Source organism: Pholcus phalangioides, unplaced genomic scaffold (genome assembly GCF_987345545.1).
Source record: "Pholcus phalangioides strain wild (caught in Gottingen) unplaced genomic scaffold, Ppha-v1.0 ptg000009l_1, whole genome shotgun sequence".
Lineage (NCBI taxonomy): Eukaryota > Metazoa > Arthropoda > Arachnida > Araneae > Pholcidae > Pholcus > Pholcus phalangioides.
In genome coordinates, this window is record NW_028301602.1 from 59,123,277 (window position 1) to 59,150,711 (window position 27,435).

The 27,435-nt window shown below is 34.5% G+C and overlaps 1 non-coding gene across 1 annotated transcript; it reads left to right on the top strand.

The window, feature by feature from the left end:
• Positions 1-18,812: 18,812 nt before the first annotated feature.
• Positions 18,813-18,886, top strand: TRNAS-GGA (transfer RNA serine (anticodon GGA)). Its single transcript has one exon. It is a non-coding gene; the product is annotated as a tRNA-Ser (tRNA).
• The last annotated feature ends 8,549 nt before the right edge of the window (positions 18,887-27,435 follow it).

Below are 27,435 nucleotides of genomic sequence, written 5' to 3' on the forward strand. Positions count from 1 at the left end.
CGGCTTATTCACAGATCACAGACGCACACTTCCAGATCGCTTAAGTGATACGTGACACATTTCCAGATCGCTTAAATGCTGCGTGACACATTTACAGATCACTTACTGACCCACGGCTTATTCACTGATAACCGCGGCATAGCTCCAAGATCACTTGAGTGACCCCGTGCCACAGTTATGGTCTAGAACTTCTAGATAATTAAATGACCCGCGATGGATAGGCCCGAAATTGAACACCCTTGAATTAAAGTACCCAAGTCATTCTCTCAGTTACGAAGTCACCTCAGTTTACGGTGCACTTAAAATATTTCACATTTAACATGACTAATAAACTAACTAAAAGGTTATCATTCCTGCGTAGATCAGTCACCAATTAATTAATTAGCCATCATTTTTTGCATAGCCAACCCCCTTGGTAATTTCATATTTCCATTCTTGATAACACTTGCAACCACATAATAAAAAGTCACCAGAATTTCCAGGAAACTTGGCATAAAATCAAATTCAACTGTCGGTGACTAAAATGAAAAAAAAAAATATTTTCTGTTCCAAAACGTTAAATTTCTTGATGGAATGTGTATTACTTCAAACAAGAAAAAGTTGAAATTCAAATTTTCGTATGTCTGCATGTAAAGTTTATTTACGGGAGGAATATATCTTAAAAATTAAAGCACTTTGCACTAAGTGCGCGCGATTTCGTTCGGAAAAAACCGTAGTGTGCTGAGTGGGAAACTTCTGAAGGCGACTATACATATAACAACTTGCCTGTGTATGCTCCTAATTTAAAAGTCGATGCTGTGATTCAGATTGAAGATAAGGATGAGAGAACGTTAAAAAAAATAAAGAAAAGCAAAGAACATGAGAAAACAAGGTGCAAGGAAAAAAAAAAACGGTAAAAAATACCCTAGAGAAGTGTCCTGGAAAATATCTGTTTTTTTTTTTTTACTTTTATCTCCTCCTATAGAAAATGGATGGAGGCAAGAAAAAAAATAGGAAAGAGAAGGAATAGTTGGAAATAGCTTCTTGGAATGCTCTCTGGACATTGAAATGCAAATTGAAGCAATTGAAAAAGAAAAGATACTGAAGCGTTGAGTTGTGTGCTAGAGCGTTTGTTGCTGATGTATCCGAGGCGTGGGGATTTTTTTTCCCCCTTTTCTGAGGAAAAAGTCTCTGAATCACAGACTTTTCTTTCTTACTTGAAATACAAAAAAAAAAGAAGAAGCTACAGGAAAGAAAGGAGAAAAAACATTTTTATATTTCTCTTCAGTCTTACCTTCTGTTTTGGAAGTAGTGATTGTTTTTCCGTTCGTCAGAGACGTTAGAAATTCATGTTTCAGGATCTAAGGATAGTAGGAGAGAGAGAGGAAAAGAAAGCATTGTATTCCGTGTATATTTTGGAATGATACATTCGAGAAGAGGATATATAAAAGGAGAAGAGCTTTCAACTTCCAACCAAGAGAAAACACAAAACCTACTATATACCAGATGCGCAAAAATGTGAAAGGAGGGATTTTCGCTAGAACTGGAAGCGGCTTATAGAAGACCGAGTGGTTAAAGCTCTCTCTCTCTCTCACTGCAAAGTCAACATTGTCTTTTCTTTTGCGAATGAATTCCCCGGAGTTTCTTCACAACTGGTTTAGTGAGACAGTTCAAGGTGGAGAAAATAAATTTTTGAAAAGCTTTATACCGTTTATAATAATTCATCTGCAAGTTCACCGGAAATTTTCGTTTAAGAACACGTACTTATATGTTCAAAAGATTTATTAGCATTCTATCGAGTCTTGAATATCGTTTAAGAATGTATTAAAAACGATGACACAAGGGAAGAAATGAGTCTGGTTAAACCTTATCTTCAAAATTTACAAAAAGAAGAAACTTCAAACGGAAAAAAAGATAACGTAAAACCGAAGTCCTGATAAAACTCTAAACAAACTCTTTCCCATGTTATGACATTGGGCCGATCCGTACTTAGCGAAAGTGATAACAACGAATAGTAACAATGTCCTAATTCTAATAATCGGCGTTTATTGCATATCAACCTACTCACAAAATTCAAACACAGGCTCTCAGATATACGAGATATTTACCCATGTACGGTTTTCGTATACGTGTGATAATAAATATACAGTAGACGCCACTTATTAGAATCACTAATGTTATTATTCGAGTATTTTTATTACTTTTGCCAAGATATTATAACGTCGAAAAAAAAGGCGTTGCACTTATCAAGACCGGTTTATGTTGCCGGTGTTTTTTACGTCGAAAGTTTTTGAAGCTACAGTTAAACCAAATTAATTTTTTTTTGCTCAAACGGGGGCATATGGCTCCGGGAGGGAGGCCCTAGGATATTCTAGGGGGGGCCGCGGATGAAAATCTTGCAAAAAGGGAGCTACGGCTGCTGATAAGGGGGGCCACTGAGAAATTTGTGAAAAGTGACCAAAAAAATTTAATTTCAAATAAAATGCATTGAATATCGTATATTCGCAATTCCCCCCTTCAAATAACATTAACATGAGGAAGGGAATAAAAAAAAGTGTTGCATGTAAATGCATAGGTTACAGGGCGTATGACATTTTATTGGCGAATCGTTGGTGCTAGAGGCATACTTTGAATTATAAAAGGTATCCAAATAACATGAACTACATATTGCATATTGCATGAATGCATATACTAAACTCCAAGTGGCAGAAATTGATCGCATAAAAAAGACTGTTAAATTCATGACATCAAAGAATCCACAGACCTACAACAATACACATGCTTAAGCATTACAATTTACTCACAATTTGAAATGTAGATGGCAGCACTGATAAATCAGGCACAACACTAGACATGCACTCAGACTGTTAGGTACACAATCACACTTCCAGTACAACTCTCTCGGTAGTACATTTTACATGATGATAGGACCGAATTGTGCTCGGTTTGAGAGAAAGATTAAAGAATCCATCGGTCAACAACCAGTATCAAAAATTATCAAAAGAAAATAATAACAAAATATATTTCCTCTGAGATTAAAACAAATCGGGGAGTAAAATAACACGAAATCATGAAATGTGGCAGAGGAAAAAAATGAATGTTGGAAACTATTTTCTCGAAAGTTGTAATAAACTGAAGATATTCGCAAGGTTTTCTTTCGAAAAAGAATGCTTTTAATTATTATTATCATTATTTTAAAGAAAAGCTTAAGCACAAAGTTTTACAAAGGGAAGTTGCCTGTCACTGGATAATTAAAAGCAATAATTTGATACAAAACATCGAACATTTTTTAATACGCGTAAGCTCGTAAAAATACATGTAAGATAAAGTAAAACCCTCTTGAATATTTATTACCGATCGACATCTTTTACCTCCTTTTATGTTTATCGTGTATGGCGAGAAAGGCTTAAAGCGTTTACGGGCACATTTTTTTTCCTTTTATATTTCTTTCAGTCTTTTATAAGCTCATTTGCTGAAGACTTTTCCCGAAATTTTATGACTTCAAGAACGACGACGTTGTTTGATATAAAATGTCTGCATTTAAAATATTCAGATTAGATTGTTGATTTTACAGCTACTCCGTAAAGCATATTGATGCTTTTCATCATGAATCGATCAAGCATGTTTATACATTCATAACAATAGTACTATATATAATAACTAGTACGTAATCGGCTTCATGAGGGAGGCACGTAGGCCAATGGTCTGCATTCCGTTGACCCCACGCCACCGTGCGGCCCGAAGAAGATGGGCTGCTGAACATCGAGATTGGGAGCAACATGATTGGAGCCAAGTGCTGTTTACAGACGAGTCCCGATTCAGTCTGGAGTGTGACACCCGACGTGTTCTGGTATGGAGGGACAGGGGCACTCGAAATAACCCCGCATTCGTTCGTGAAAGGTCAAAATACTGACGAACTGGTTGGATGGTATGGGGTGGAATCAGCATAGGCGGACGTACGGACCTGCATATCATTTGGAATGACACTTTGACGGCCCGAAGGTATGCAGACGAGATACTACGATCTCATGTTATCCCTTACGCTGGAGCCATTGGAGATTCCTTTGTTTTCCAGGATGATAATGCCCGACCGCATAGAGCTCGTCTGGTGGAGAACATGCTTGAAGCTGTAATAATACAGCGTATGGAATGGCCAGCGTGCTCTCCTGATCTGAATCCGACGCATTGCTGCGCGACCAAGGCCGCCTGTTACTGTCCGAGACTTGCAGATTGCACTTCTTGAGGAGTGGAACAGCATTCCCCAAAGTCTGATCGATAACCTCATCGCATCCATGGCAAACAGGTGTGCAGCAGTCTTAGCTGTTCGAGGAGACCACACGGCGTATTAAAACTCATGCATCATGTCTAAACAGTACTTTTTTTTATCGTTTACATGTAACCAAATTGTTGCCCTAAATCATCTTTTCAGGTTTTTTCCATATTTTCAAAGAATTAAAGCTTAATTCCAAATTTTTTTACGTGTTTTTTCTGTATTGCGCATTGCTACGCGTGTACTATCCATTGTATGCCAATACGTGGCTGTCTCGCACGGTTTTCTTCACTTTTTTGCTTGCTCCCCTAATTGTTTTGAGCAGTGTAATATGTTCGTAATAGATTAATTAGTTCTGTCAATACATTCTTTGTAAAATACAGGCTCTTCGGGCTAGAGGTATCAAAACGTAACGTTCAGTATGAGAGAACCACGTATGATTAGTTATAAACTTGACTTTTATTGAAGAGAATAACTCCTCAAATTTAATTTCACGAGGTTAACCAAGTTCAAAATGTTACCATTAATGACTTTGCAGATTTCAGATAATATATATTTATAATAATTGATAATATTCATTTATAAAATTAAATGTGTGATTATCCTAAACTATTCCCATATACGACACAGTGAGTGTAATTTGGAAAGCACTGAATCACAAATGTCAGAGGAGAGGGAATCAGAAGACGTACGATATTCAGAAGAGCACAGACTTAATTATGACGCATCCTCTAACTTCATAGAACAGAAGCACCTGAGATGATTTTGTGATTTCGTTTTTCGATTTGAATGTTACAAAACAGCAAGTTGAATTTTTGAGTTTCGGGTTGAAAAAATTAAGCCTTCTGCTGAAGGAACAAAAATTGAAGTTTCAGATCAAGTAGTGATTGTTTTTTCTATATATATGTTGAAATGGGGAATTCAATGAGTGTATTTCGACATAAAAGGGATGATGATGGAAATGGGTGTTCAGTATAACCCACACGAGGGCTGACTATTTATTGATTCAAGTAAAAGTAGCTTAAAAGCAGTATTATTGCGTAATGGTAACGACTTTCAGTGCCCGTGGCTTATGCAGTGGACATAAGAGAAAACATATGAAGGAATGACTTGAAGAGGACTAATTACTCTGCTACTGGAGACAATCAGATATTAAGATCACGAGTGCAAAAAATATGCTGCGATGGTTGCTGTCCTTTTCACATGTTTACAGGCTGGATTCACAAAGTACAGCTGCTTCCTTTTCTGTCTATGGGACAGTAGCGACATAAAAAGCTACTACGCAGCCTAAGAGCAAATCCTAGGAGTGGCCCGAAAAGAAATCATACATCATTCGGAAGGATAACGTAAAAAAAGTAATCTATTGGTTGAGCCAAGTAACAACATTTTACCTTCACTTCATATCAAGTTGGGCCTGATTGAGAATTCCGTAACAGCTCTTGATAAAGCTTTAGTTAAAGGTTAGTTTAAAGGTTTAAAGGTTTTAAAGGTTAGTTTTTTAATTATTTAAACTAAATATTTCTCAAATTTTGTGAGAGAAGGCTGAAAGGGGGGTATATTTGGTGGACATCAAATCAGAAAACTATTGAAAGATCCAACTCTCGATACCAAGCTGTGAAATCATGAATTAGCTGCTTAGTCCTCTTTAAAAATGGTTATCTACGGCTTTATTAGCAATAGAAAGGACGTCAACTATGTTTCCATATTGAGCGATTTACTAGACAACAACAAGAACATGGAATCCAAGATGCCCCACTAAGAATTCACATTTAATCTGATTTCTTTAGGTGCTTTTAGTGATGAACAACGTAAACGTTTTTACCAAGGCATCATCACTAAGGAGCATCGTTATCAGAGACATTGGAATCCTCTAATGATCGGTTGGTTTTTCATCAGGGAGATTGATGATGCAAAACTTCACGAGAGGAAAAGCAGTCTCATCTCATTTTTCTAAATCAAATGTATCTAAAACTTTTGAGATATACTATTGAACTAAGTGCTTTTGCAGAAACATTAACTGGAAAACATCAGTAAACTATGAGAGTTTTTTTTTAATTTATTAAAAACTAGTCAATATATTAGCCAACATTATATTTTTGTATTGTTGTTATAGTTGTGTATCTCTCAGAACTGTAACGTGATAGAGAAAAACTGAGTATTTTCTATTGAATTTAGCCCCCTCTCCCAAATTAGGTAAATCCACCTATTTGCTGAGTAGATACAGAAAAAAAAGTTTTATTTTGTTGACTAGTAATTTTAGTGATTTATTACTAATTTTATACAAGTGATTGATTTTATTTGACACATTTGATTTTGATTTGATTATATTAGCTGGAATTTACAGGTGATGTGCACGATTGCACCTGCCAATGTATAAAAACTTGTATTTGCTGCCAATGATGGTCGGCGATGTAATTTTGATATTCAATAAATCTCCGGAGGCACCTGAGTTTCAGTGGGACTGAAATCACCTTGTGTTATAAAGCCTGGATGTCTATCGGTTCTTCCGGCATGAAGTATCTTAAATGAAAACATTTTACCCTGCTTCTAATTAACCGCAAGGTTAATTAATTGCAAGTAACATAAAAAAAAGCGAAAACAGAAAGGGAGAATTTTAAGCCTTGAATTATTCAAAACACGAAAATGCCCCCCCCCCAAAAAAAAAAAAATTGTTGATAACGCTGTCGATCGGTGATAAATATGCAAAAGGATTTTACTTCATATGAATGTATTTGCACAAACTTAAGCGTATCGAAAATTTCTTTGATTTTTGTACTTGATTACCGCAATAAATTTTTTCTCTCAAACTCTTCAATAAGTTCAAAACAATTCTGATATTTCGAAAAAAAAATCGTCACAATTAGATGACAACCATAGAATCAAAATGGTAGAGTCGTCATACTAAAATAAATGGAGGAAATAACAACCAGACGCACGATGGAAAGAGCTGGTTGCATATTTATGGCATAATGTAAATACTGATTGTTTCCAGCACAACGACATCACTGAATTATAATGACTTCTTTGGTTTTGAGTGAAGTGAATCAAGAACATTCAAATGATCTGGTGATTCAACAGATATTTTAGCTTGGACTGATAAGGGAGAGAACATAAGAAACGCATAATGTAGTCATTTCAAAGAGTGGAAGTATTTTTTTTTGTCTTATCATTAAACTTACATCTGCAGGGGAAATAAAAACAGAACTTTCCATTAAAAAAAATGGATGGAAAGAAAAAACAGAAACAAAAACAACCGGCAACTTAAAAATTGTTTAGTTTTTCATTTTCTTTGAAAAGAAAAAATACGCATCCCCCAGTTTTGTATGAAATTTCCCGTTTTCCTTTTACTTCTGTGTTATAAGACGTATAGTATTTCTTACATTTTCTTCTCTTCATTTTTTTTTCTGTCTTGTCCTTGTGTGTTTCCCGCGAATGTGAAATGCATCTTTCAAAGATTGTTTAGGATTCTAATGTTGTTCTCGCGTGACGACGTGGCGTTGAAACCCATAAGTCTTCCATTGTCTGACGACTTCATATTTCAGAACTCGGCAGATAGTCAAGATGTTGGCCTTTTTTTTTTACTTCATACATTCCTGCATTTTTTTCCTCCGTTAAAAATGAATCCTTAGTGTATTTAAAAGTGCAAGAAATATTTATACACTGTGGGGAACATTTTTACATACTCCTATAAGATGCATTTTGCGTGTGAACTTTAACCATTACTTATCGAAAAAACAACAACAACAACAACAACATCCTATGAAATAAAAGATCGTTGGTTTTATTTCAAAATAAATAAAATCCATTTTATTCCGTGCAATAATTTTTTCTCTATAAATTTAGCGAGTAGATAATATTCATTACTTTTAAACAATAATTTATGTATACATGTTCATTAAGTCATAATTGACTTATTTTTATTTAATATAAAAGTCCTCAATGCCTAGTAGAAAAGATACTTTTCTAAAATTTAAAAGTATATGGGAAAATTTTTAATTTTCATTGACAATTAAACAAAAGAAGAAAACGATTCTAGCTGGTATTTTTTAGATCGAGAATTTATTGAATTATCATGATAGTTTTGTGTCTAACCACTATACAATAGTGTTTTTGTAGTTGGCCGTACATTTTATAATGGATACAGGAGAAAGATTATTAGTCTTGTATTAGATTTACCCGAGAAATTGTGTGAGTTATATATTTAAATACATAAGAAGAATTATTGGTATTATAGTTTTGAATTTACAAGAAATATTGTTGGTATTATATTTGAATTTAAGAGAAAATTATATTCGTATTTTATTTGAATTCACGGGAACGATCATTAGTCTTACATTGGATTCACAGGAACAATTATTAGTCTTGTATTCGATTTACGAGAGAAATTGTTGGAATTATATTTTAATTCAGGAAAAGAATTATTCGTATTATAATTGAATTCAGGAAAAGAATTATTCGTATTATAATTGAATTCAGGAAAAGAATTATTCGTATTATAATTGAATTCAGGAAAAGAATTATTCGTATTATAATTGAATTCAGGAAAAGAATTATTCGTATTATAATTGAATTCAGGAAAAGAATTATTCGTATTATAATTGAATTCAGGAAAAGAATTATTCGTATTATAATTGAATTCAGGAAAAGAATTATTCGTATTATAATTGAATTCAGGAAAAGAATTATTCGTATTATAATTGAATTCACAGGAAATATTATTTTGTATTACATTTGGATTCACAAGAAATATTATTTTGTATTATATTTGAATTCCCAGGCAATACTATATTATATTTGAATTCAAGGAAAAGAATTATTCGTATCATATTTGAATTCACAGGAAGTATTATTTTGTACTATGCTTGAATTCCAGGAAAAAATATTCGTATTATATTTGAATTTATGGGAAAATTATTCGTGCCATATTTTTAAATTACAAGGGAAAAATTATTAGTGTTATATTGGATTTACGATAGAAAATGTTAGTTATACTTGAATTGACGGGAAATAACTGTTCGTATTGTACTGGTTATATAACCAGAGAAATTATATACAGGGTGGGCAAAAGTCTGTAGAAACTTAAAAAAATCATAAAAACCGGAAAAATAACCGAAATAAAAAATGGTTTGCAGGGTCAGCATCGCTAGTTCACGGGAATTTTTTTGACAGGAAAAACTCCTCAAAAAACAGCCAAATGGGTAGCGTTGACACGCACAAGTCAAAGAAGAGATGCGCAAATGACGAACAGAATGCCTCCAAATCGTTTATTACAGCAGTTTGATGCTCCATATGACCGCCACCACCACAGGGGATAACACATTGCAGGCGAGTCACAAATCCAGCAATGGCAGAGTGCAGCATGTCCACATACACGGCTTACAACGGTGAACTGGTTGCGGATTAGGAGCGCAAGTTCTTATAAGCGTCTCATTTGCATATTTCCACCGAAGTCGCTCGTACCAGCGCCACCTATCGGCTGTTTTTGTTATTTTTTTCCCCTTTCTTAAAAAAATTCCCGTGACCTAGCGATGCTGACCCTGCAAACCATTTTTTATTTCGGTTATTTTTCCGGTTTTTATGAATTTTTAAAATTTCTACGGACTTTTTGCCCACCCTGTATGTAAATACATATATATTCGTTTTATTATATTGACGAGAGAAATTATTAGATATAGTAGTTCGTTTAAGATTTATGCATATCTTACTAATACAAATAGTAAAAAACTGTTACGGTGACATTTAGAGCGCCAAATTAAGGTTTTATGGATTTTGCTCATACTCTATACAAAACGCGCAACACACATTTTATACAAATGGACATAATAAACATCAATAATAGTTTGAAACATTCAAAATCATGGAAAAAAATGTAGCGTATATTATATTAATAAATATAAGTATGTAAAAGCAATATAGAGTTTGGACAAATTTTTATTTTTAATTATAACTACAGTACACAATAGTTTCATTATTTATTAGCATTTGTTCTTCATAAACATTTAAAATTTAACATTTACAAATGTAATTAACATTTATATTTACATTGAGTTTTTAGTATTTTATTTCACCTCATTCACAATTAGTTGGATTCCGACCATTCTAATTAAATCACAATTCCACGTATAATTCAATCATATCCAAACATTCGGTATTTATATTTAATTATCAAAAAAAAGTTATTTATTCAATAATTTTTTTTAACTGTTTTTTTAAAATTCATCATCAAGTCAAGAAAATGGCATTTATATTATTAAAAAATACGAACATTCCAGATACTAACATATACAGAACTAAGAAATATGTGTCTTTTTTGTAATTTCTTTAATATATAAACATATATTTTAATTCCACACTTACCGTTTTATTACTTACTTTTTCAAAGTAAAACATATTTTTTACTTTTTTTTTGTGGTAAAACAAAGGCAGAATGACACACAAAAGCTTAGACACATTTATATCTCATTAGATTATTCTCTCTCTCACTTCCGAATAAAACAAAACTTAAACAAAGAAACTCTTAAAACATATCTATGTGATGAAAATTCAACAAAAAATAATACAAAAAAAAAAGAATTTAAGTTTTCATACAAATATTTTGAAAGCCTTTTTTATTTTTCCATTTTGTTTTTCTCAGTTTATTTCATGCATTTCTTAAATCCTGTTTACTGGGTTCCGGATTAAATCCCTTTATATCTCTTTTTTTCTTTTACTTATACTAAAACATAATGGTTTTTTTTTCTTTGAAACTTAAAATAGAAAAATTGAAAAAAAATATATTAAACTTTTTTTTTTCGGTGAGGAAATTTCTTGTAAAAAAACTTTTTTTGAATGTTTTTCTTTGACTTCAATTTAAATTTTACCTCAAGCACGGGAGGAACTTTTACCGGAAAATGGCGTAAGACTTCACAAGGAAAAATAATATATTTTTTTTCTGTTCGACAGAACTTTTACATCCACTATTTTTCTATTTTTACTTTGAAGATTTCGTATTTTTGTTAGTATTTTTGACTAGTTTTTCCCACGTTATTTTCCTGATGTACACCAGACGTTTTCATCGGGAACAGGTTCGATGTGAATGAGATGTTTTTCTTTTTATCTGTGGGTTCTTCGTGGATATAGTGAATAAAAAAAAAATAAATAAAAATAGTGGATAGAAAGCGAAACGTCATTTTCAATAAGATGTCTTTTCTTATGGAAGTTCATAATTTCCGACAGGAAAAAAAAGTTTTTCTTTTTTTTTCTTTTCCCGTTGAGATAACGGCTTCGGTTTTCCGTTTCTTACGAGAATTTCCTCTTGATGGGTAAGAGAGATCGTATCCGGTCACGAATGGATGTTGTAATGTAAGGCTAAAGTTTTCGATGGTTTTGACCGAAATACATTTTTGTTTCTTCATATTTACGATGAGAAAAACTAAAAGGAAATGTTTTTGTTTGTTATAGAAATCTTATATTTCTTCCTTTATGAGAAGAAATAAAATAGATGTAAGTCAATACAACAGTGGTTCTCAACTTTTTTTAGTCCGTCCACCCCCTTTGGATCATTTTTTGCTCTCGTGGCTACCCTCGTCTTGGGCACCCTACCAAGGCGAAATAACAAGGGCTGTCTCATGGCGCGCCGGAGCAACACCATCTATAGCAGAGGTCTCCGCATGAAGCTCGTGACGTCACTGAAGAAGTCATCTCACCTATAGCTATTCGATATAGCAGGCTGACGCATGCGCCATTTTTACCCTTTTTTGTATAACCAATTTCTATAGGTGAGATGACCTTCTTTAGTGACATCACGAGCTTCGTGCAGAGGCCTTCTATATGGGTGGAGTCGGCACCAGCTGACGTCATGCGTGACGCCATTGCCCTGATTGAACACAGAAGTGTTTTTTTTTTGCTTTTTAATGCATTTTATAAATTTAAGACTAGAGATGTATAATACCTTTGATAGTTTCTGCTTTTGCATTGTAAATAGCTGATACACGTAATTAGTTAATTTTTGACCGTTCGTGTAGAAGCATCTCATCTAGTCCTACATCACGTCGAGAATTTTCATCTATGTTTTTACAAGAATATTAGTTTTGAATTAATTTTATGAAAAATTCACCAGAGTTGAAACTGATGGATACGGGGAAGGGGTAACTGATTAATCTTATTCGAACTTAATAATGTTTTCCTTGGAGATGGTGGATTCACTTTAGAACTAGTTACCACACAAACGTCTTTCCGAATTTCATTCCAGCAATTTAAACGTGTAATAAAGCGATTTCAATGAGCTGACAAGTTGAAGAGGAATGTGTTTAAAATATATAAAACATATAGCATATAACAGCTGCACTAGAGAAATCATTAAACGAATTTTCATGGAAAAAACGTACAGGAAAAAAAACTATTCGCTCCTAAAGTGTTTGAAAAGCTGTTCTGGAACAATTATATCCTATCGCGTTTGATTTTGACAGCTTTAGGTTTGAAATAGTTTTGCCTTCTTAAATAATTCACATTTTTCTTCCTGCAATTATATTAATTACGGAACGGCGTTGATGGCAATGCTCGCAATCTCGTTTTGATCGTTAGAATGTGACCCTTTATTCATTCTATTTCGTCCAATTAATTTGTTCTCATTCGGTAATATTTTGTCAAATCGGGAAAAAATACATTATAATAATCTGAAGCAATATTAATTATTGATTGTTTTTTTTTAATTGTTCGCTCTGAATAGCGAATTCGTGATGACCATTAACTTTGTCTTGTTCCAACTGACTTATATTACATCTCTAAGAACTTGAGACGTCTTTATTCTTCTTCGGCTTCAATTAAAATACGAATCTGATGCGAAAAGAGAAATAAAATTTCCTATTTTAATTACGTTTTCGTACAGATAATCAAATTAAAGGCGAAGAAAAAATAGTTATATCCTCTTTTGATTAACGCGAATAAGATGAAACTACGTAGCATAATTTTTTTCAAAGATAATCGGAGCGTCACATTTAATGTTAAATGGTTTCAGGTACTTTTTTGGGTTCAGTGAACGATAGAATAATTTAATATTAATCAATAACAAATAGTTAAAAATGATTACATCTGGTTAATTAAATATTTATGAATCTTGTTTTTCCCTCATCACACAAAGTTACGTTTGAAATAAGAAAAATAAGATAACAAACACACAAACACACTTTTTATTCTAAACTTTTTCGTTTTATATATGAAGTTTTGCTTGCGACAACATAATTTCCTAATTTTCTTACGATACTTCTTTAAACAATAGGTATTGAAATAATTATGGCGAACGTAATATATGAATGTAACATAATAATATAGCAGTGTAAAAATGCTATATTCGATATTGTATTATTATCGCAAAAATAACGGACGATGGAAATTTTCTTATACGAAACATATAAGGTGTTTTATAAAGGACCACTTGACTTTGAAATGACATAACTTGGAAACAGTGATTGATTGATAGAGAGATGGAAACACGTGGTACGATTGATGGGCAGGCCTGAAATTTTAAATACACTGGTTGTACGAAGGTTTTAATAACAACTTTCTTTGATGAATCCATCTTCGCATCAGCCAGTTGTTGAAATCTTCGTACGAAAAAAGTGAAAAACAAATCAAATTATTTCTATCTAATCATTCTTGCTGCTGCACCGCAATTGCCACCATTAAATATTTTTGTATTTTGCTCGAGTTTTTTTTTTCTCTTGTATTTTTGTCTTTCTCTTTCATTTATTATTACTTCCTTTTATACTGAATTATAATTAAAATCTAATACAAATACAACGCCACAACAGACAAAATGCCCAACGAGGTGGCTGAGAACATCTAACGTTTCAAAAAAAATTGTAATTACTAGTAAGAGCCATGACTTCTAAGATATTTTTTTCCACTTATATTGTTCTGTATTTTCTTTGTTTATGAATAAAATCGAATCGAATCGAAAAAAGAAATAGTGGAGAGTGATGTAATCTTCACACTGGTTTGTAAAATTAATTACCATTACAACTCCAATAGATGTCACCACATCTGCGAGTTAAAAAGTCACCAGAGAGAGAGAGAAACAGGCCTACAACGAAACAATAATATCCAATCACTATACTTCACTCACAATTTGAAATATGGTTAACAGCACAAAAAAATTATTTCACACACAGCCCTAGATACGCATATTGACTGTTAGGTACCCCCCCCCCCCCACACACACACACACATTTCCGCACGACCCAATTGGTATAGTAAATTGCTCAGGGCGATAGACCGGAGTTGTGCTCGTTTGAAAGAGTCACAGTCTGTTATTTCCCCGAGCCCGAGGGAGTGATGGTAAGATGCTCATCTACCACCGTGAAGGTTGCCGTCACGATCCCAGGTTCAAACCCTGGGAAGAATATAGATAAGATATTTTACCTAACGAACTTGAGGTGACAACCGATATATGGCTCCTTTATTTAAAATCTAACTCATTAATGGCAGTAAATTGCAATATAGCGATATGGCTGGAGTTGGTGTTCGATGAATTAGTTTGTTTTTTCCCCGACTTCCGCATGTGTAGGGAAATTTGAAGGTCATTGTTTACAATGAGAATCCTCAAACGCTCTATCAGCTTGAATAATTAATCGAAGATGCATACGCATCCATTGTGGTAGAGAAATTGCAGGAAAAAAGTAGCTTCAAACCCCATTATTCACCTATGTCATGTCTGCTAAGTAAGGTGGTCATTTTGGATACACCATTTTGTGATTTGACAAGCACTGTTTGAAAGACATTGCAAAGAGACTGTGGTGCTATCACTTAACCTAAGTTGTAACTTATTTAACAAACAAGCGTAATTGAAATTCAATAGCCTGTTTATTAAACACACTACTTGTTTCATCTTTCTAGCCATCACTTTTTCCAGGTTATGTAATTTCAAAGTTAGGGGAGTCCTTTCTGAAACACATACTGTTTATGACCGAGAAATCGTTTTTTTCTTTCCAGAATTTTTTCGTAAAACAAAACAAGTTTTATTGCCGTACCATAATCACTCCAGAGATTAAATTTTGTCTTTTGAGATGGAATTTAGGGGTCGTTCACAAATCGAACCGCTAAGTAATTGAATTAGTACGTGTCAAAATAATGATGTCGATTTTTAACAGGTTAAGGAAGTAAATATATTGAGTGACTGTGATTCATATTTCAATATTTTGAAAAAAAATTATCCATAAAATTCGATAAATTACTTGTGTGCAAACACGTAAGTAATGAATTTTGTTCGTTGATTATGGCGTACGTAGTGCGTAGCAAAAATATTATGGAATTTCACTTCCTAGTAAATCACAAACAAGAGTATTGTTGGTGAGCCATATTAAAGGTGGAAAAATAAATCTCTATTCTCCAACTTTTCATTATTTGCGCCGATAATATTGGCAGCTAAAAAGATGGCTTCCAGGAACAAAAAAAAAACAAAAAAACATGGGGGAGGGGTAGTAAGGGAAAGTAATGAACTGTTTTTTGTCCAACACAAACCACAAAATGGTTCAGGCAGCAGTTTGTAAGGGAAAGAAAAGCTGACGTGTTAATTCCATTCCTCCGTTTCACTTCTGTCATTGACGGAAAGGAAAGATTACGTCAGATCTGTTCCTCCGTTTCACTTTTTCTGACGTTGATCTGAAAATTCCCTACTTCGCGTAAAGAAGTTTTACTTTAAATTAGAAAAAAAATTATCGAAAAAAACACAAACTTCAAAATAAAATGTCTCGCATGATTTTTGTCATTCATTGATGAAACTCTTTGTTTGTTTGTCATAATTACTGCAAAGAGAAACTTTTTCCAGTTGTGATTATAGAGTCTGGAGGAATATAAAACGCTAAAATTTTGTAATATCCAAAATTTAATTTATTCACGTAAATGTGCCTTTATATGAATATTTACCTCATTTAATGCACATGTTTCAATGAAAGTTTTCGTCTACGATGAACGGTTGAGCAGAAAAAGGAATAATAAAATCTAATAAAGATTGCTTTCTGTGGACACGCTGTATAGTACAGCGCTGATTACGAAACAGATTGTGAACTTAACAACCAGAATTTCATGGATAAACAGCAACACTTTTTTTTAGGAATACAAATACAAATACAACGCCACAACAGGCAAAATGCCCAACGAGGTGGCTGATAAAAAGATGCCCATAAAAATATGGATGTCATATATTTCAAAAATACAGCAACCCAATTAAAAATGCAATTAACACCAAATTGTAAGCAATATATACACATGATAAAATATCATACAATCCCCATAAAGAATACTTATGGTTGTCTTATTATAAGTATGGATAGCTTCTCGATTTACCCCAACATGTTTATCGTATTTCTTTATTAAACGTGTCAATTGTGTTACAATTTACTACCTCCGGGGGTAAGCTATTCCATTTATTAACAACCCTATTAGAGAAAAATTCCCTGCGACACCATAGCCTTGCATTGTCCCTCACCAATCGATACTGGTGTCCCTTGTAAAAGCAGTCGATTGGCGGTGTACTAAAAGTTCATGGTCCATCCTATCCATCCCATTGAAAATTTTGAACACTTCGATCATATCTCCTCGACACCTGCGTTCATCCAATGTAAACATATTCAAAAAATGAAGTCTCTCTTCATAACTCAAGCCCTGTGTGCCAACAAGGACACGCGTAGCTCTTCTCTGCACCTATACACTATACACTAGTTATTGAAGAAACAAAATGTTTTGACGGATAACTAAAATAATTTGATGCGTAAATTCTAATTATGTTGCTGATTAAAAATAAATAAATAAATATTGTAGGAAAAAACCTTTTTAAAAACATATTTTTAGAGTGAATATTTTCGTTGTCAAATCTCAGAGTTGCAGTGGCAATACAGGAAAGGAAAGAGAGAGTGGTCATCCCTTGAGGAAAAGGAAAGAAAAAGGATGGGTTTTTCTTCGCGTTTCTTCCATTTCATACACACACACACATATAATGGTATATATGAAAAAAAACCAAAAAACAAACATTTGCGCTTTTGTTCAACCGTGAAATTTGAGTCTTTCCTTCGCATAATGGAATCTTTCACGTCTACTGAGTACTTTTGGTTCCCTGCTGGAAAGTTTTTCTTTATCCCCACTTCTTACATTTTTCCATTGCTCCGGGACTCTTTTTTCCATCCCTCAACGGATCCTTTGCAAAAGCCCGAAGAGAATATGATAGAAAAAAAGTTTTAACAATATATATATATATATAGCCACATTCAAACGTGTTAGAATATTTTTCGCTTGAGAAAGTACACGTAAAGTATGGATCAACCAGTGGAAATCATATGAAAAAATAAAAACAATCTTGAAAATAACACATGTGATAGAATTTCAATTCAAAAAATTGGTTAAATGGCCAGTTATACAGCCGGTCCTAAATTGTTTGCATGATATTTTCAATTACAGAAAGTTTTCAAATGACGTGCGGTTAGGAAATTAATGTCTTAAATTTCCCATGGGTTCATGTATGTATATAAAAAGAATGGAAAAATTCATTTTTCTATGTAAGATCCCATGTGCTCTTCCAATTAGTGGAATGTAAATACGGCTCTGAGAAGTAATTTACAAAGTTTCAGAATTGATGAAAATTCATATTTAATGAAAAAATATTCTCAGAATAATTAAAATTCCAGAGCAATTTATAGGGCTTCCTATTTGAATCGGAGTCCTGGGCCCCCACTGAGTCTAACCATTAAGACGCCACTGTGTGAATCGAATACTACAGTATGACTTGTTGGTCATTGAGGGCTTCATGGATTTTTTTGGTGCGTGTTGTCCCCCAAAGTTTGAAAATATCTGCTTTTAAGACCAGGTTACTAATATTTTGGGCATCTTCTCTGTGTACACAGGGTGATTCAGAAAAGATGGGGAAGAACTCTAGGGGTGGCAGTACACACAAAAACAAACAATTTTCATCAAAGAATGCATGGTCTAAAATGAAATGCAAACGTGCTACAGGGTGCAACATAGTAAAACCGAGGATACGAGGAGGAAACACAAGCATAACATATACGTTAAAAAAGCAATTTTAATGAATAATTTACAATAATTGCTGAAAAGAGCGACCGCCAACGGTGATGCAAGACGAACAGCGGCGAAGGAGGGTTTAGCGAACGCTCTGGAATATTCCAGGCATATCGCGAACCTCCTCGGCAGCAGCCGATTAGGTCCTCTCTTCACAGTCAAGAAGAGTCTCATACAGACTCTTGAGCTGTCCCCACAAAAAGAAATCAAGACACGACAGATCGGGCGATCGTGTTGGCGAAGCTACAGGACCACCTCGCCCGATAAATCGGTTTGGAAAAGTGACGTCCAGATAGTGCCGTACCTCTCGTCCAAAATGGGCTGGAGCTATATCGTGCTGGAAACACATACGCCGCCGGAGGGCAGTAGAAACATCCTCCAGCAAGTGTGGCAGCACCTCTTGCAGAAACGTCCGGTATTTACCCTCGTCAAGGCGTTCCGGCTGAAGATACGGTTCTACTAGGTGGTCGCTGGTGATTCCTGAACAAACATTGATGGAAATATGCAAATATTCGTTGCCTCTGTAGTCTAGTGGTCTAGGGCGTTCACCCGGAAAGTGAAAGGACGTGGGTTCGATTCCCCGCAGGGGCAGTTGAATTTTCTCTTTCTCCAAAACATATCTTCGCATCAGCCAGCTGTTAAAAACCTTTGCTTGTACGACCCATCAGACCTGGAAGCAATACCTACAACTGTTCGAACGGTTGCACGATGGAGTAATTTCACAGGGCTGGCGTCCACGCCTTTTATTCACTGTGACGCAGATTTGCATATGGTTTCCTCTTCTTCCCCCAGGTTACATTTGTATGCATGGTGTTTTTCTCCCGATAAATTTCAACAAGAATGCCGTTTTTATGTTGGCTGAGCGGCCGTTTCGGAACGCGCTAGTGCGTTTGAGTTCCATGTTAGACCATGCATTCTTCGATGACAATTGTTTGTATTGGTGTGTACTATCACCTCTTAAAGTTTTTCCCCCATCGTTTCTGAATCATCCTGTAGAAGTTTCATTTTCGAGTAATAAGAACTATGTGTCACCCGAAAGGAAACAGGGATGTGAGCAGGGCCTAGTTTTTTTTCGTGGGGAGAACGCAGGCTAATTTGAGGTTTGAGGGAGAAGCTCAGAGAATATCTCCAAGAAAATTTTGAGTTTTTTACCTTCAGAAAAGTGTTTCAAAACCACAGAAAATGACTCTGAAACGGTATTTATAAAATTATTTTTGATACCTCAATTTTTTTAAATTTTTTTTTCAATTTTTATCCTTTTTGGGGGGGGGGGAAGGGGCGGATGATTTGAAAATGATTCGGAATTTGATATATATATGATGGAAATTGAACTTGAGTTAAAGCAAATTTCAAGACACATATTATCAGTCATCCAAATACGGGGTGATTATAAAAAAACTATCCCGACATATGAGCCCCTAACTATCATACCATTCACAGAAACTGAATGAAATTTTGGCATAAGGTATTTTGAGGTATGCGCTGAAGAATGATATGGAAAGCAACAGTGTCACTCTAACAGTTACGGTTACAGTGAGAAAATTTCGAAAATATCAAATGGCAACACCAAGTTTTTTGTATTGGAATGCGATCTCCATACTGAAAAACACTAAATAGCGTTGGAATGGCACCTGTAGCACAAGAATCCCCGGAGCTAGGCAAGGAAAAAGTAAAAAGGACTTTGCCGTGTACCAGAGCATTAATGTTCGTTTCATTCGTCACACCGTTTCTCCGGCTGAGATCCCAGCCTGATTAGTCCTCCACAAGGTCATGTGGAAAATTTGTGAAACACAATAAAATGCTTTATTTTATGCTGCTTCTCTGTCCTTATTGGTTGTCCTCACTTTTAGCCTATCTACCGCCGGTGATTTTCATGCTACAGTTGCCGTTCGAACGCTATTTAGGGTTTTTCACAATGGAGATCACATTCCAATACAAAAAACTTGGTGTTGCCATTTGATATTTTCGAAATTTTCTCACTGTAACCGCAACTGCTAGAGTGACACTGTTGTTTTCCATATCATTCTTGAGCGCATACATCAAAATACCTTATGCCAAAATTTCATTCAGTTTCTGTGAATGGTATGATAGTTAGGGGCCCATATGTCGGGATAGTTTTTTTATAATCACCCTGTATTCAAACTGTTAGTGAAAATCACTGTCTTTCACGTTATCCATAAGGTATAGTTAACAAAGGACATTTCTTAAGATAGATTCTGTGGTGTTTTCTTCTTCCAGAGCTATTTTCAGGCGGTCTTCGTACAGCAGTGGTTCTCAAATTTTGTCTTCTGCAGCTCCCTTGCCCTAATGGAGATGTATCTCTCCGCGGCTTCCCAGAATAGTCCAACAAGGAACCGCTTCATGACATTAAATAGGCATAAACATCGGATATTGTGAACTGCGTGGCGGTGAAATTGTTGTCGGCGAATATTCTGGACACGCATTAGATAAGATAATTTTATTTAACCAGTTGAAACCCAGCCGCAAAACATTTTGTACTAAGCTAGCTTGTGAGCACACAAAAGTAATAATTAATACATGTTAGTCAGTACAAATAACGAGAGGAAAAAAAAATACACGCACATATATACATATTAAAAAAAATAATAATAAGTGGGAACGGGTATGGAGTTCATTCAATTGAAAAAAAACCCCGACATTTAGCGGCGTAGGCAAGATGAAAGGAGATTACATTACAGTGCCAAATAGATTATTTATATTTTGTTGAGTTAAAAAAAATCATGATTTTAAATTTATAAAAAAAGATGTACATGAAGATTGTTTACTTATTAATCGTGGAAATACATTGACTATTTTGAGAGTTAAACAAAGTGAAGCTCACCATGGTGCACCTGATAATGTGGCTGGCGGCGCGTCTAGGAAACATGACACACACTTTGAGAACTACTGTTTTACAGTATATGAAGCCGTGGCTAGTACAGCATTTACCATGCTTAAGGGCAACTCGGGTTCTCATTTTCTGTGAAATTTGACGATGAGTGGTCAAAGCGTGCGAAAATAACAACAATAACAATAATAAAACGTATAAACAAATGTACTGATGAAGAGATATATGTTTCGCAGTGCAATTTTTTTTTCTCCTAGAAAGAAATAAAGTAATTTCTTAACCCTGAAAATGGGGACAAAAGTACGAAATTTCAAAAGCGTACGAGGACGCTTGAAATGATATAAAAATGAGGACGTCTGGTAACCCTAGCACGAGTAACAAAAGCAATTTATGGAAAAATTGCATGAAAAAATAATTTTGTGAGTTTATAAAGCGCAAAATGTATCTTTCAAATATCCAAGTACCGTGGATTTTCTTCAAGTTTTTTTGAATCCTCTATTTCTGGCAGAAACATTGGTGAAAACCGCATTTTGAAATTCCAATTAGATGAATTTACACGATTTTTTAAATATTTTCTGATTCTGGGGCACGTAAAAGTATTGTTAAAATAAACTATTGTTGCGATGCAATTGTTTGAATACGAAGTGCTAGAGATAATATTCATTGTTAATAAAACTAATGTTAAGATAAACCTGACACCCCATTGTTGTAATATATTTCTGCATTGAAGAGTTTACAGTTTATCAATTTTTTATTTGGTCGCCAAGGCAACACACAAAGAGCGCGGGGAAATCGCATTTTCCATCCATAAGTTCATTAATGAATGAACTCATGAAGATTTTTTCATGAATGAACGAACGATGAGAGAAATTGATTCGTCAATTACTTTTTTTCGTAGTACTACTAATAGTGAACGTAGTACTTTACGGATGTAAACAAAAAAGGTCAAATGAAGGTCACTTCCATATATGGAAGTTAACCTCTAATATCACTCATTCATTAACTTCCATGGTACCGTTCATTCATAAAAAACTGTTATTGGTGACGTCCCCTGTGACGAGTTCATTCATAAATTCTTGCTACCAAATACAGAAATCTTTCACGTGACGTAACTAAGGACTTAACCAATCAAATTCCCACATTAGATAACCCATCATTTACTATATAGATTTTGAAAGAGTTTTTTAATGATCAAATCAACTATAAAATTTTGAATTTATGACATTATGACATAAATATGAGACTATATACGTTACGTAAAATGTGGTAAATCCTGTTATTATGCATAATAACCGGTTAATATGCATAATCATCGACAATTTTGGCAAGTCTGCTAATTTTAACTTCATTTATCACTTCTACAGGTGATTATGCAAAATACCCAAGCGTCGTTGGTAAACATGATAAATAATACTAAATTCATCTAATTTGCCGTTTATTATGCATAATCGCCATTTCGTATTGGTAAATATGGTAAATCGGTCCCATTGCCACGATAAGGGTTTTTATTTAGATGATACATGTGTAAGTCTGAACCGGATATAATGATCTCTGATATAACAAATTTTTCTGAAATAATTTCTATTAGACAGTTTCTGCAATCTAACCTCGATATAACGAACTCGTATTCAACAAATTTCACGATCGGATCCGATATAATATAAATTCTCAAGTTTTAAGATCGCATCGTGATAAAACGAATTTCCATTCAACAAATTCTTTGATTTAACGAGTTTTTGCAAGTTTTCAGTCAGACCCCCAATATAACAAACTCCTATTTGACGAATTCTACCAATTGACGTGAAAAAATTACGGTTTGAACCCCCAGAATACTTCAAGGTGCAGAATTTTTTTTCGTTTTGAGGAAAATAAATAAAGTTCAAAATTTTGCTCTCACTGATGACGTTGTATCACGAAAAATGTGGCAATACCGTCTATAGCAGAAAGGCCTCGGCGCGAAGCTCGTGACGCCACTGAAGAAGTTATTTCACCACCTGTAGTCATTGGACATACTGCAATAAAAGAGATGAAGATATCGCATGCGTCGGCCTGCTATATCCAAATGGCTACGGGTGAAATAACTTCTTCAGTGACCTCAGGCGTGGAGGCCTTCTGCTATAGATGACAAGCACAGGGGGTTCTCAAAGTGTGCACCGTGGAGCGGTGGCCCTGACTAAGGTTTCTCGAAGAGATTCTTTGTTAAACTGCTCTGGGGAGCCACGGATTAACGTTGATTAGGGAAAGGGGCACCGTGGATGGAAAAAGTTTGAGAACCGCTGGCATAGCAAATAAAATGTGACATAAACGGTGTATAACTGATGTGTATTACGATTTGAATTGCATAAAACTCCACATTTCAATATGAGCACTCTTTCTAGCTCGGGCTACATCTAAACGGGTGCTTAGATTTAAAGGTGGTAATTTTATGTAACGCAAATCATAATTAACATTTATTACGCACTGTTTTTCACATTTTATGTGCTACATCAAGCTTTTCGGGACACAACGCTACCTGTGAGTGAAATTCTGAACTTTTTTTTCCATCAAAAAATTATCAGAGCCTTGATAAGTATGTTGGTGCAATCGCACTTTTTTATGTCAATTAGTTGAGTATTTTTATTAATTTTTAAAATTTGTAAGGATTTTTCGCCAACCCTGCCCCCCATAAGGGAGAAGCTAAACAGCCTGGCCGAGGATGAACCGAATTTTTTTCGGTTCTCTACACTGGAAATTTGCTAGAACATCAGTAAGAGTTCACCCCCCCCCCCACCACTAAAAGCCATAAATAAAGTGGTCCACCAATAATGCTATGTTAGCTTAGATTCCTCCAAACCAAGAACTTAAGGGTAAGTATGGGTTTAGGTTACGAAGTCAGAGAAGGGGCTCATGGAGAAAGGGCACATGCGAATCAGCAAGCACGCACATTCAGCTAAGCAGGGCTTATCAAAGTTCAGGTTTGATGAAAAAGTAATTCCTCAAAAATAATGGAAATTCATATTTGATAGGAAAATAATTTAGGAATTAATGAAAATTCATGTTCAACACACACACACACAATGAAAAAAAGTTTAGAACTAATGAAAAACTCAGAGACCTCAGAGTTTACTTACCCTTAATCATTCTGAACGGAGGCCCACGGTGCTCTTAAGACAGCCTTGCTTCCCAGTGCAGGTTGTGGTGGTGGGATTTATAGTGATATAGACAGTTACCCCCTTATACGTGCAGAGGCGCATTGACTTTTTTTTAAAAAAAATTACACGTATGCCTTGTTTATATTTCCCTATGGATCCTCTGATGAATTGGTATATGCTGGAATGTCCGTGTATGTGTTGTGAACGTGAACCCCCGATGGGAAATTTTTTTCTGTCTAATGGTTGTGATGGTGCTGCTTATATATATCTGCCATCTATTTCTTGAATTGCTTTCTTTCTTTCATACCGAGCACAACTCAGGTCTATCGCCATAGGCAATTTACTACCTAGTGAGTTTGTGCCGGAAGTGTGTGCGTACCTGACAATCGAAGTGAGTAGCTAGTGTTGAGTGATTTTTTAGTGCTATCATCTATATTTCAGAAGTGAAGTTTTTTAATTCCTTAATTATTTTCCTATCAAATATGAATTTCCATTATTTCTGAGGAATTACTTTTTCATCAAACCTGAACCTTCATAATCCCAGCTTAGCTGAATGTGCGTGCCTGCTGAAGATTCGCACGGGCCCCTCTCCATGGTGTAATAATTGCATTTTTGTACTGTTTTTATGTACTGTATATTCCCGGGCAAGACTTTATAACGGGGAGCTCGGCTTGCATTCGCACCTCGAAGTTGGGAACCTCAGAAAACCAACTTCAGCCGATCACCAGTGGGGTTCGAACCTGGGACTTTGCGATGCGTGCCCGTCACTATAACCACAATGAGCTACTTTTTTGGAATTATGAGTGAAGAGTAATGATTGAATATTTGTACTGTTGTGTAGTGCTAGAGGCGTATCAACCGGGGGACTGATTTGGCTATGTCCCAGGGCGGCAAATTCCGGAAATAATAGATCAAGAAAATTAGAATGAAATGGGGAGCTTGATGACAAAATAGATGTAGGCCCATAGGCGGAAAAAATCCGCTTCCGCTTACGTGGCATGAGATTATACAGTCGAACTCCGTTTAAACGACTTTTGAAGATTCCGCGAAATTTTGTTGTTGTAACCTCGGTGTCGTTACAACCTATTGTAGTTTGACGTTTTACAAATCTTTCTGATGAAAAATGCAATCAGAGGCCTTGCAAATGCCTTGCATGAAGTTTTTAACTCTTTATGATTAAGGTGACTAATTTCATCGAGAAAACTACGAGGAGGGGGGGGGGGGAAATAGGGATAATTGATAAGGGATGTCGCCGATTCTCGTCAAACGTATTGCCAGATGTCGACGAAATCGCCAAATAACGCTTAAATAACCCTTGGCGAAAAAAACAATACTGCAGTGACTATTCCAGAATGTATTTCACTGGGAAAAAAATGAAACGTGGCAACTATGCGAGATGAACATTTATAGTCATATTCATACAATATTTATAAATTATGCAAGTTATCTCCAGTCCCGATTCTAGTAAGAATAGATAAAGGTCAGGCATATCAATTTTGATAAATATTTCGAAAAATAAAAAACTCTAACGCAGGGGTTAATAGGGAAGCTGTTGAATTTATTATTTCCCCATATTTATTTATTTGGATACAAATAAAACAGGAAGAAAACTCTTGCGCAATGAATAAAATTTAAACTAATTGTAAAAGAAAATATTAGTTTACAATAAATTTATCTATCGTTTTGGGTTTCGTAACGTATTTTCTTATAATTACGTTATCAATAGTTTTCTTTTTCAAATAAGAGGGAATTTCAATTTCCGTTGGTGTCGGCTGATGAATTTTCCATTTTCCATCAAACACATACAAAAATCTTATTGGAATGAACTTCTCAGACACGTATAAATGAATTTTCTAGACATCTAATCATACACACAGTCCAGAATATTTTATATTTTACGGACCTATGTTGCGTTTATTATTGGATGTTCTTAGTGGGTAATATAGCAATGTCTAATGCATCTATATAAGTGCTAGTACATGTTTGTCATAAAAGATGAATTGCTCATTAACGAATTCAGCATTTATTCACCAAGGGAGTAAAGGAAATTAAATTATAAAAAAAAAACCTCTCCTACTCTAAAAAAATTTAAAGTAGGAGAGAATAATATACCACGGGACATTATTTTTCCACCTTTTTTCCCCAAGTAAATTTTTACAGTAAAATTTCACTAAATTCATTTTCAGTATCTATATACTATATGAAACATCGGGTGATATTTGAATTACCTTTCTGTTCCACTATAACCATGAGATATGGATTTAAAAGAGGGTTCATGTACAACATTGGGTCTTTTAACTTGAAACATGTAATGTTATACCTTTAAACATAGTTACACACTAAAAACATTTAAATTACACACTCAAAAAAAGAAAAGAGAAAAAATATTATATGAAAAAGTTAATATCTATAAAGAGCATTTTCTTTTTCAATATAAATCATGTTACTAAAAAAACAAAATAGTGACACAAATTTGATTATTAATATATAATACACAAATATATAATACGCAATTATATTAGAGGTAGGAACATATTTATGTAGATGAAATGTATAATTATCCTACATTATACTTGTATTGAGAAGACACCAACGAATAAGGCAAATACACAAAAAATAATAAAATTTAAAATTTATTATTTAAAAATAATAAATTTATTATTTTTTGTGTATTTGCCTTATTCGTTGGTGTCTTCTCAATATTCTTGGGTGAAGTGGATCAACTCTTCTATTACACTTGTAGAAAAGAAAATTAAATATTTTCAAATCTTTGCTTATGTTAGTGTCTTTGATGCTTGTTGATTGCATTAGAGATACAACATCCGTGATGCTGCTGATTTATTTGCTATATTTGGCATTGATGAACGATAAAATATTTTCCTTACCTCTCCACTTAAGGAAATTCACTTGGTAAAAGTTTTTGTTGGACGCATACCACCACACGGCTAAAAAACTTCATGCTTTTTCCAACAAATTTGACCAGGAAATAACGAAAGAAGAGAAGAAATGAATGTAGCTAAAGTTTTTACAACAGAGAAGTTAAAACTAAAAGAAGTTAGTACTAAAGTTTGGAACATAAATTCTACTTGAAGGCAAAAGTAGAAGAAACAAAAATTAGTGTAAGTTGAGTATTTCAAGATAGACTAGGAAAATTTATACTG